We start from the raw sequence: 10,904 nt of genomic DNA, 5'->3' as shown, positions 1-10,904 counted from the left end.
TTTTTTTGCAAACGCCGCTAAAGACCATGACCTTTAGCGATGCTTTTCTCAAAAACGCCACTAAAAACTATAACCTTTAGCGGCGCTTTTCCCACAAACGCCGCTAAAGACCATGACCTTTTAAAAAAATTATATTATATTTAATTTTTGGAATTTGAACTTTAAACTATATACTTTTAAGAATAAATAAAAATATTAATTAAATTAAATTTTCCATTAAAATTTAAACTTCAAAACTAAATATAAAAATTAATGAATTTAAATTTAATAAATAAATATTGATTCAATATGTAATTTAATACAAAAAAAAAACACACACACAAAGTATTACAATTACAAAAACAAAATTCATCCTGGTGAAAAGATAATGTTAAATCATCATCACCTCTCATTAATCAAAGGAAGAAGATCAAAAAAGAAGAAACAATATACAACAGAGGGCTCGCTCAAGCTTAGATGAAGCCAAAGTATTGCAATGCCTGCATATATAACTTAGTGAAGTACTTTGATCTTGATCTTGGTTAAGACTTGTTCCAGCAATAAAGAAAATTGTTAAACGGAATCTCGGTCACCTGATTGAGCAAAACCATAAATTATTTTATGGCCAAACCATTAGATGCAATGAATGAGCCAACTGATGACATGGCTGTGAAAGTGGACGCCATCTTACTCTCTTAATAAGCTGAAAAATATTCAAAACCATGGTTTTAGAATAAAGGTTATCTCAAATGTAAATTGATGAATAAGCAAAATATTTTAATTTCTACAACTAAAACACAGAAAAAAAAAACAAATGAAGGTAAAATTCACAAGTAAAACCAATAATTTTTGAAGCATTTCAAGTTTTAACAAAGTTCAAATACATAACCAAGAATTTAATAGAAGGGACACACACCACATATATGCATGTATATATATATATTGTTTAATATGCTCTAACTGACAGAATAAATAGACAAAATTTAATATTAAAAAGAAAAGAAAAGAAGCATGCCTCTTGACAACATTTAAGGCACTATAATAAGTTGTTCATCCAAATGAATTATTTAAATTTCAGATCATAAATACATATTAAAAAGCATAGTAAACTTAAAGTAGAATTGAGTCATTGACAATCCTGTTTTATCGCCTACACCTTAAGCAGCTAACAACTGACAGGTAAAAAATCAAAAGAAAGATCCAAAAGAATGACCACTTATCGAGTAGCAAATTCAAGTTCTATCATCCACTAATTATTTAGATCTCTTTCTGCTTGGTAACTTACATACAAGTACAACTTGCTCTCTTCACGCTTAAATAAGACTTATTTAAAAAATATATAAATTTTAAAGAGGCCCTCAACCTTATCTTTTTCCTTGGTTTGTCAAGAATTCAGAATTCATTTTATTTTATTGGTCTATTGGAAAAACCCACGATAGAGTTTTTTTTTTTTCTCATTTTAGTTTTTCCCGGAAAATAGAATAAAAAACAAAGGATTTTATACATATGGAGACAAGAGAAGAGGAATAGTAAAATTGGTTTAATTTAAATAAATTGAGTAGTCATACACTTAGAGCGTTCTTCCCACCCAACAATAATAAAAAGTTACTCAGAAAATTCACAGAATTGGAAGTCCTTAGTTTGTTATTTTGGCAGCTTAAGGAAAATGAATACATGTAAAAAGGGAATGTCTGTGCTACTCACCACTTTGATTTTATCTTAACCCAAAAGGAATAAACAAAAATGCCACTAAAATCAACTGTAATCATTGTTTATACCGAATAAAAGCAAAACAAAGTCATCAAATGAACCAAAGACAGCAAAGAGAGAAGAAAAACTAACCCAACGGATAAAACGAGTCTACCTTGTATATGAATCAATATTATATAAATACTATACTTATACCTTTGCTTGAGATGCTTTCAATGTTGTTGAAACTTAAATCCAAGTACTTCAAGTTTATCAAATTATTCAATCCTAAAATTCAATCCCAAATGTTTATAAGTTATATATATATTCATGATATGATAAAATCAAATTGATTTTAAAATTAAAAAGAATCAGGTAAAATCAGTCTACCTTGAATATGAAGCACCCTTCCTTCCAAGTGATTATCGCTCAATCTTAATTTCTTCAAGAATGAAAGATTTCTCATATGGAGAAGAACACTATTCTTCAAAGAATTCCCACTTAAAACAAGAGTTTCCAATTTGGTGAGTCTTGAAATCCATTGGAAACCTTATATATATTAAAATTACTTGTTAACTGTTTTTACTTTCTCAACTATATGAAAATTTTACTAAAGCAAAAGCAAAGTTACATTACAGGGGATAAAAAGAATTGAAAACCACTGTCAAACGCCACAATACAAATAAAAACTAAAACCGGACCATACTTAAATTACCTCTTGAATGACTTGATCCTTCAATTCGATTGTATGATAGATCTAAATATCAAAGAGATGAAAGCTCACTCAGAGATAGCAGAATGCTATCATTCAAGTAATTGTATTTTAAGTCAAGCATCTCTAAATTACTCAATATGGATGATAGCTTTGTAAAACCTGCAAGAGTGTTCTTTTAAATATAAACAATGGGTTAGTGGTTTTTCTTCAATAAAACAAAATAAATAATAAGTAATTGTACGTAGTAGAATAATAATATATGAAATTAGGAGTAAATTAAAAGTACGACCTTCATTTTCAACACAACCAGCTATACTGTTTTTACTTTCTCAACTATAAGAAAAATCTTAAACTACAATAATTCAATACAAATTATAAAATGGATAGCCTTTATTAGTACTTGTCAAGTTAATCAATAGATTAAAGAACATCAAGAAAAAAGTGGAACTTCAACAAACCTGAGCTAATGTCAATCCTTTGTTTCCATGACACTTAACAAGCTGATCGTATTGTTGCTTGATCTTTCTTTGCGTTGCACTACTCGTTGATGTAAAAGGGTACAAACAAACCAGCTGGGGCTTGACCTGAGAACCCGAACAACTCTGACCTGGTTCTTCCCTTTTCTTTCTGTCTTCCTCATTTTCTTTTTTGCCTTTGGAATCCAATCTCTTTTTCTTTCTTCTTTTCTTTTTCTTCTTCGCGCTTTGAGATTCAAACAGGTCCCCTTCTCGAACCGACCCAACTTGCCTCGTTTCTTCCCTGGGATTTTCCTTGTTCGTCTTGTGGATTTTGTTGCTTATAGAGCCTTTTCTTATAGTAGAAAGAAAATAAAAAGAACAGGAAAGAGAGAGCGAAAGAGAAGAGAAAGCAGATGAAAAACATTTGTAGGGATTATTAGTTTGAAGTTTATGAAACAAAACTAAACATAAAAAAAAATGGAAAAGGAATGAATGAATGAAAGAAAAACTAGAGAGGAATAATATTTCAAGGTTCATTATGAAGCTCTATTCTGTAAATTACAGGGATTTAATTCCTACTCTGTAAAAGACCTATTTAGTAGAATTAAAGCATCACAAAACCTAGAATCAGATAACAAAACACAACGAATGTTTGTAAAAAATGAAACACCCAAATCATGAAATTAAAATGTAATGAAGACGTAATATTGAATACCAGGAATTTCTAAGGCGATTGAAACTGGCAGCACCCAAATTAAAAAACCTCACATACGAGTTCGCTGCTGGGTAGATCAAAACAGCGGCACAGATGATTGAGGAGGCGTCGATGCTACTACTGCTTCTTCAACCATTGATTTAGATGATTAACAGATTCAAGTTTAGAAAGTGAGGGAAGAGTGTGCCTGCTAGGGTTTTTTCTTTTTCTATTCGAGAAGTGAAGTAGAATCATTGCTTCTACTAATTTCAGGTGAAATCTTGGGATTTCTTTGGGGAGGGGGGAGGGAACCGATTTTGGGAAAAAGAAAGGAGGGAAAAAAAGAGATATCATGTCAAATTTTAGGATTTCGGGGGGAAGGGGGAACCGATTTTGGGAAAAAGTTTTAAGGCATTTTGGGTAATAAAACGACGCCGTTTTGTGTAAGATTTTTTGTGGCGTTTTTTATAAAAACGCCGCTATTTTTTATCTTTTGTGGTATTTTTAATAAAAACACCGTAAAAATTTATTTTGCTTTACACAAAATTGCTCTGCTAAAAATCTATTATTTTGTTTTAATATATATAAACTTTATCATTCTCTCTTAAATAATTTAAACTATATTGATAATTTTAATATATTAAAACAAATATTATCTTCTTTATAGTTATATAAGAAATCAATTAATATATAAATTAAAAAATCAGTCACATACCCAAAAAAATTTAAAATTATTTTAATTAATAGTATTTTATTTTTTCATTTTTAGCATGTATTTTCTATATTTTTACTTTCAAAATTTTTCTAAGTAAAATCCAAATGTTGCTTCAATTTTCTAATAATAAACCCTAAACCTAAATCCCAAACCGCAAACTTATATCCTAAACCTTAAATATATATATTATAAGGGATAAAAGTAATTAAAATAGACTTTTATTACTTACCTAAACCCAAAAATAATTTTATTTTTTGTTATCTTATTAAAAACCCTAACTCTTAAACCTTAATAGTCTAACCCCTAAAACCATAAACAGTACTACGATCCTAATTGTAAACCAAAAAACCACAAACTCTAAATCATAAACCCTAAACCCCTAAACCATGGACATTAAACGCCTTAAATCTTAAATCATAAATCCTAAACTCCAAAATAATAATCATTATATCATAACCCCTATCCCCTAAACTCTAAACCATAAAACATAAATCATAAACCCTTAACCCCAACCCTTAAACCATAATTAGATTTTTAATTATATGTATACACCTAAATTTTGATAGAGATACATCTCAGAATTATATATGAATTTCGATTTAATATGTAATTGTAGATGTGAAATTCTAACCGTGGTTTAAATGTATAATTGAAACTTTAATTTTGATTTAATCATTCACATTTTAAAAATAAATATATCAATCCTAAAATATAAACTCTTAATCCTAGACCCCTAACCCTTAAACCATAATCCCTAAACCCATAATCCATAAAACTTAAAATAGTAACTCGTAAACCTTAAACCCTTAACCATATGCCCTAAATCATAAACCTTAAACTATAATGATAATTAATTCAATATTTTAAAATTAATACTATCTCTTTTACAATTATATAAGAAAATATTTAACATATGATGTACATCAACATCCATGTGATGTTTTTTGGGGTTTAGTATTTTAGGGGTTATAGTTTAGGGTTTAAGATTTTTTAAGGTTTAGGAGTTTAGTGTTTTAAGGATTATAGATTAGTATTTATGATTTTTTTGGGGTTTAGGTTTTTAGGGGTTATATGACTTTTAGCGGCGTTTTACGAAAAGCGCCGCTAATGCTTCGGTTTTTAGCGGCGTTTTACCAAAAGCGCCGGTAATGCTCTAGTTTTTAGCGGCGTTTTACCAAAAGCGCCGCTATTGCTCTGTTTTTAGCGGCGTTTTAACAAAAAACGCCACTATTGCTCTGTTTTTAGCGGCGTTTTACCAAAAACACCGCTATTGCTCTATGTTTTACAATTTTTATGGCGTTTTTTGATAAAACGCCGCTAAAAATGCCGCTAAAGCCCTGTTTTCCTGTAGTGAATGATGCAAAGTTATTTTGACTTTGTACTCTTTTTATGTTGAGCATTGGCCTGCAATGCAACATGTGACCAATGACTTACCAAGGCATCAAAGAATGTAGCGTAACCGAGAGCGAGAGTGACTTGGTGCATTTTGTTTCATTTTGTTCCTATGTAATTTAGTCTAGTTTGTTCGTAACTGGTTACTAAAGTTAGTAGGATTAGTTTTGATTTGGTCTTGATGTAATAGCTGAAATGTCAGCTTACTTTACTTGTAATTCAAAGATTGTATTTTCTTTGCATTAGTGGGAGCAGTTATAAATATTAGGTAACTGTCAAATTTGTATGTAACTCATATATTTTTGAATTTTATCAATGAAAAATGAGTTATCCGGTTACAACATTTTGTTCAAACTCTTTTCTTTCCAATCATTGCTTTTGGTTCCTTCTTAGTTTTTGTTTTGCTTTGATTTTGCTTAAGTTGCTGCCATTGTTCCAATAAATGGTAATTAGAGCCTAAGTCTTCGAGGGCCTCTGTTGTTGGTAAATTTTTTTTTTTATTTTGAGAAAACAAAAGCACCAGAAGCAAGAGTTTGAAGCTGTTGAGGTTGTTTTAGCAGGATGAGTTTCACTCCACCTCCAGTGTTTGCTGGTGAGAACTACCACATTTGGGTAGTCAAGATGAGAACATACCTTCAAGCACAAGACTTGTGAAGTGTAGTTGAAAATGATTTTGAGCCACCTCTATTGAGGGCCAATCCCACAATTGCTCAGATGAGGCAATATGTTGAGGAGAGCACCAAAATGCACAAAGCCTTTGCCTACTTGCAGAATGGAGTGTCAGATGTAATCTTCACTCGAATTATAGCCTGTAACACACCTAAGGAAGCATGGGAGAGGCTGAAGGAGGAGTTCATGGGATCGGATAAGACTAGGCAGCAACAGTTGATCAACTTAAGGAGAGACTTTGAAAACTTGAAGATGAAAGAGTCTGAGACCATAAAGCAATACTCAGACAGGATCATGGCCACTGTAAACAATATAAGGCTTCTTGGAGAAGACTTCAGTGAGAGCAGAGTTGCAGAGAAGGTCATCACCAGCCTTCTTGAGAGATTTGAGTCTAAAATCTCATCACTCGAGGATTCAAGGGACTTGACAACCATTTCCTTGTCAGAATTGGTGAACTCCCTTTATGCATTGGAGCAGAGAAGGGCCAACAGGCAGGAAGACTATCCTGAAGAAGCCTTCCAAGCATAGGCCAAAGAGAGCTCCAGCATAAGTCAGAAAGGAAAGAAGCCTTGGCCTGACAAGAGGGACAAACCAAGGAAAGATTCAGGCAAGAGGAGGTTTCCGCAATGTGTCCACTGCAAGAAGACCACACACTTGGAATAATATTGCTGGTTTAGGCCAGACATCCAATGTAGAAGCTGTAAGCAGTTAGGCCATGTTGAGAAAGTGTGCAAAAATAAGGGAAAAACACTGGCACAGCAGCAAATTCAAGCCTAAGCTGCTGAATATCTTCAAGCTCATGAGGAGCATGTCTTCACAGCCTCATGTTTTGCCACAAAAGCAAGGTCAAATGCAATTGGCTTGTGGACAGTGGTTGCTCACACCACATGGCAGTTGATGAAAGTTTGTTTAAGGACCTTGACAGAAGTTGCAGCTCAAAAATTAGAATTGGCAATGGTGATTTGATTGAAGCCAAAGGCAAGGGAAATGTAGTGATCAACACTGGTTCAGTAATAAAGTCATTTCAGATGTGCTTTTTGTGCCTGACATTGATCAGAATCTGTTGAGTGTTGGTCAGTTAGTTGAAAAAAGGGTATTCCCTAGTTTTCAAAAATGGTTCATGTGTTATTGAGGACTTTCATGGCCAAGAAATAATTACTGTAGATATGGTATATAAACATTTCATGCTTGATGTGAACCAGCTTGAGAAGAAAGCTTATACAAGCTTAACTGATAATGCTGGCCTATGGCATAGAAGACTAGGCCATGCTAATTTCAGAACACTTGATTTGTTGCATAAGATTAACTTGGTAGAGGATATGTCCAAAGTTGAGTTAAGGGACACTATTTGTAAAGTTTTTCAACTTGGCAAACAAGCCAGATTACCTTTTCCAGTGAATCAGGTATGGAGAGCTTGAGAAAAACTTGAGCCTGTACACTTTGATGTTTGTGGACCAATGAAGTCCCCTTCTTTGAATGACGCAAGTATTTTGTGCTGTTCATTGATGATTTGACCAGATTTTGCTGGGTTTACTTCTCGAAACAAAAGTCAGAAGTGTTTGATGCCTTTAGTAAGTTTAAGGCACTTATAGAGAACTAGATAGGTTGCAAGATCAAGGCCTTGAGAACTGACAATGGGACTGAATACTTGTCTGAGAGGTTTCAAAAACTTTGTGAGCAGGCAGGAAACCACCATCAGTTAACCACTATTTATACTCCATAACAAAATGAAGTTTGTAAAAGGAAAAACATTACAATGATGGATATGGCCAGATGTTTTCTATTTCAAAGCAAACTTCCAAGCAAATTTTGGGCGGAGGCAGTCAATACCTCAGTGTATTTGCTCAACAAGCTTCCAACTCTAGCTGTGAAGGACAAAACACCCTTTGAAGCTTGGTATGGACTCAAACCATCTATTTCTCATTTGAAAGTATTTGGATGTGTGTGTTATGTTCCCATTCCAGCAGAAAGAAGAACCAAGCGGGAGAAAAGTCTGTTCCTGGCATATTTGTTGGCCACAGCAGTACCAAAAAAGGCTACAGAGTGTATGATCCCTCAACAAAGAAGATATTGATAAGCAGAGACATCAAATTTGATGAAGAGAAAGTTTGGAATTGGGATGGTTCAGATGCAAGTCAGTTTGATAAAGATCAATTTGATATTGGCTTAGAGTCAGCTGAAAGTGAACCTGGAAATGCTGACATTGATGATCCTCTTGTGAGAGGTACCAGAACCATAGCAGACATCTACCATAGATGCAATGTTGCTATAGTTAAGCCTTCGAGCTATGAAGAAGCTGCAAGGGACAAATGCTGGAGAAAGGCTATGGAAGCTGAGCTTGAGATGATTCAGAAGAATGAAACATGTGGCTTGGTTGATAGGCCAAACCAGAAGAAAGTCATAGGTGTCAAATGGGTTTTTAGAGCCAAATTCAATGCTGATGGCTCATTGAACAAACATAAGGCAAGGTTGGTGGTGAAAGGTTACAGCCAGTAGTATGACACTGACTTCATGGAAACATTTGCTCCAGTAGCAAGGCTTGACACAATCAAGATTCTTTTTGCCTTAGCTGCACAGAAACAATGGAGAATTCATCAACTTGATGTCAAGTCAGCTTTCTTGAATGGTTTTCTTAAAGAAGATATCTACATTGAGCAGCCAAAAGGATTTAAAGTCCCAGGAGAAGAGAATAAAGTCTATAGACTGAAGAAGGCCTTGTATGGCTTGAAACAGGCACTTAGAGCCTGGTATGACAGGATTGATGAATACCTATCTAGGCTTAAGTTTGAGAAAAGCCTAAGTGAGCCAACACTTTATGTGAAGAAAGCTGAAGATGAAACCTTATTGATTGTTTCAATTTATGTGGATGATCTACTCGTGACTGGAAGCAAAACTAATTTGATCAATGACTTCAAGACACAAATGCTGGAAATGTTTGATATGACAGACTTGGGAATCATGACATACTTCCTTGGTATAGAAGTGAATCAGTCTGATCATGGCATTTTCATTAGTCAGCAAGCTTTTGCCTTAAATATCCTAGACAAGTTTTGCATGTTGAATTGCAAACCAGTGAGCACACCAATGGCTCAAAGAGAAAAGCTGACCAGCCTTGGAAGTCAAGAGAGGGTTGATGAGAAGGAGCACAGAAGCCTAGTTGGTTGCTTGCTTTACTTAATAGCAACCAAACCTGATCTCATGCATGTTGTTAGTTTATTGTCAAGATTTATGCATTGTTGTGACATATCTCAATTCAAGGCAGCAAAAAAGGTACTTAGGTATATTAAGGGAACCTTGAAGTTTGGTGTCCTGTTTAGGAATAGAGTGATTGGATACTCGGATAGTGATTGGGTCGGATCTTTGGATGACATGAAGAGTACCTCTGGTTATTTTTTCACACTTGGCTCATGAGTATTTTGCTGGAGTTCAAAGAAGCAACAAACTATTGCTCAATCCATAGCTGAAGCAGAGTACATTGCAGCAGCAGCAGTGAATCAAGCCATTTGGCTTAGGAAATTGTTATTTGATTTGAATGAAGATCAAAGTGAAGATACTGAGATTATGGTTGATAATCAATCAGCAGTTGCTATAGCTAAAAATCCAGTCTTTCATGGGAAGACTAAACATTTTAAAATTAAATATAATTTTGTTAGAGAGGCTGAGCAATCAGAAGAAATCAGTCTTGTTCATTGTAGCTCACAAGACCAATTGGCTGATATTTTGACTAAGCCACTTGGTACATCAAGGTTCGAGAACTTAAGGAGTAAAATTGGTTTATGTTGCATACAGACCGAGGAGTGTTGAGCATTGGCCTGCAATGCAACATGTGACCAGCAGTTTACCAAGCAGACCAGCAATGTAGCAGAACCGGGAGCAGTAGCAACTTGGTGCATTTTGTTTCATTTTGTTCCTATGTAACTTAGTCTAGTTTGTTTGTAACTGGTTACTAAAGTTAGTAGGATTAGTTTTGATTTGGTCTTGATGTAATAGCTAAAATGTCAACTTACTTTACTTGTAATTCAAAGATTGTATTTTCTTTGCATTAGTGGGAGCAGTTACAAATATTAGGTAACTGTCAAATTTGTATGTAACTCATATATTTTTGAATTTCATCAATGAAAAATGAGTTATCCGGTTACAACATTTTGTTCAAACTCTTTTCTTTTCAATCCTTGCTTTTGGTTCCTTCTTGGCTTTTGTTTTGCTTTGATTTTGCTTAAGTTGCTGCCATTGTTCCAACATTTTACTTTTAATAATTTCTTTTGGCTTGCCTAAAAAAAAAACGATTGATGAACACATAGTTTTAAAGAGAGTTTAAAAGTACAAATATAGTAGAATCTCGCATGTTGAGGCAATTGTTCTGAAGTGCCAATAGTAGCGGCTACTATGAATAACACTACAGTAGACCTTGTTAGATGGTATGGTTGAATGATGCTTGTGGAAGTATGACAATTCGTCTATGAAGTTCAATCAATTTGAAGAAACTTATCTTGAGGATTGGATGGAATTGGATCATGCAATCATATTCCTTAAATCATGCCCCAAAACACTAATTTTCATGTTGTAATCAATCCAATTCATCCCCAAACTTCC

The 10,904-nt window shown here is 33.9% G+C and overlaps 1 long non-coding RNA gene across 4 annotated transcripts; it reads right to left on the bottom strand.

Moving 5' to 3' along the window:
• Positions 1-263: 263 nt before the first annotated feature.
• Positions 264-3,921, bottom strand: LOC108471059 (uncharacterized). Of its 4 annotated transcripts, none has more exons than XR_008273940.1 (6): positions 3,557-3,921; positions 2,842-3,188; positions 2,384-2,555; positions 2,059-2,217; positions 1,885-1,956; positions 264-682 (listed from the first exon to the last, which is right to left on the bottom strand). It is a non-coding gene; the product is annotated as an uncharacterized LOC108471059 (long non-coding RNA). The 4 variants fall into 4 exon arrangements; XR_008273941.1 differs by having other exon boundaries at positions 2,059-2,198; positions 3,557-3,920; XR_008273939.1 differs by having other exon boundaries at positions 2,059-2,168; positions 3,557-3,920.
• Positions 3,922-10,904: the final 6,983 nt, after the last annotated feature.

This window comes from Gossypium arboreum, chromosome 11 (assembly GCF_025698485.1).
Source record: "Gossypium arboreum isolate Shixiya-1 chromosome 11, ASM2569848v2, whole genome shotgun sequence".
Taxonomy (NCBI): domain Eukaryota; kingdom Viridiplantae; phylum Streptophyta; class Magnoliopsida; order Malvales; family Malvaceae; genus Gossypium; species Gossypium arboreum.
This window is presented reverse-complemented; position numbering and strand designations above follow the sequence as displayed.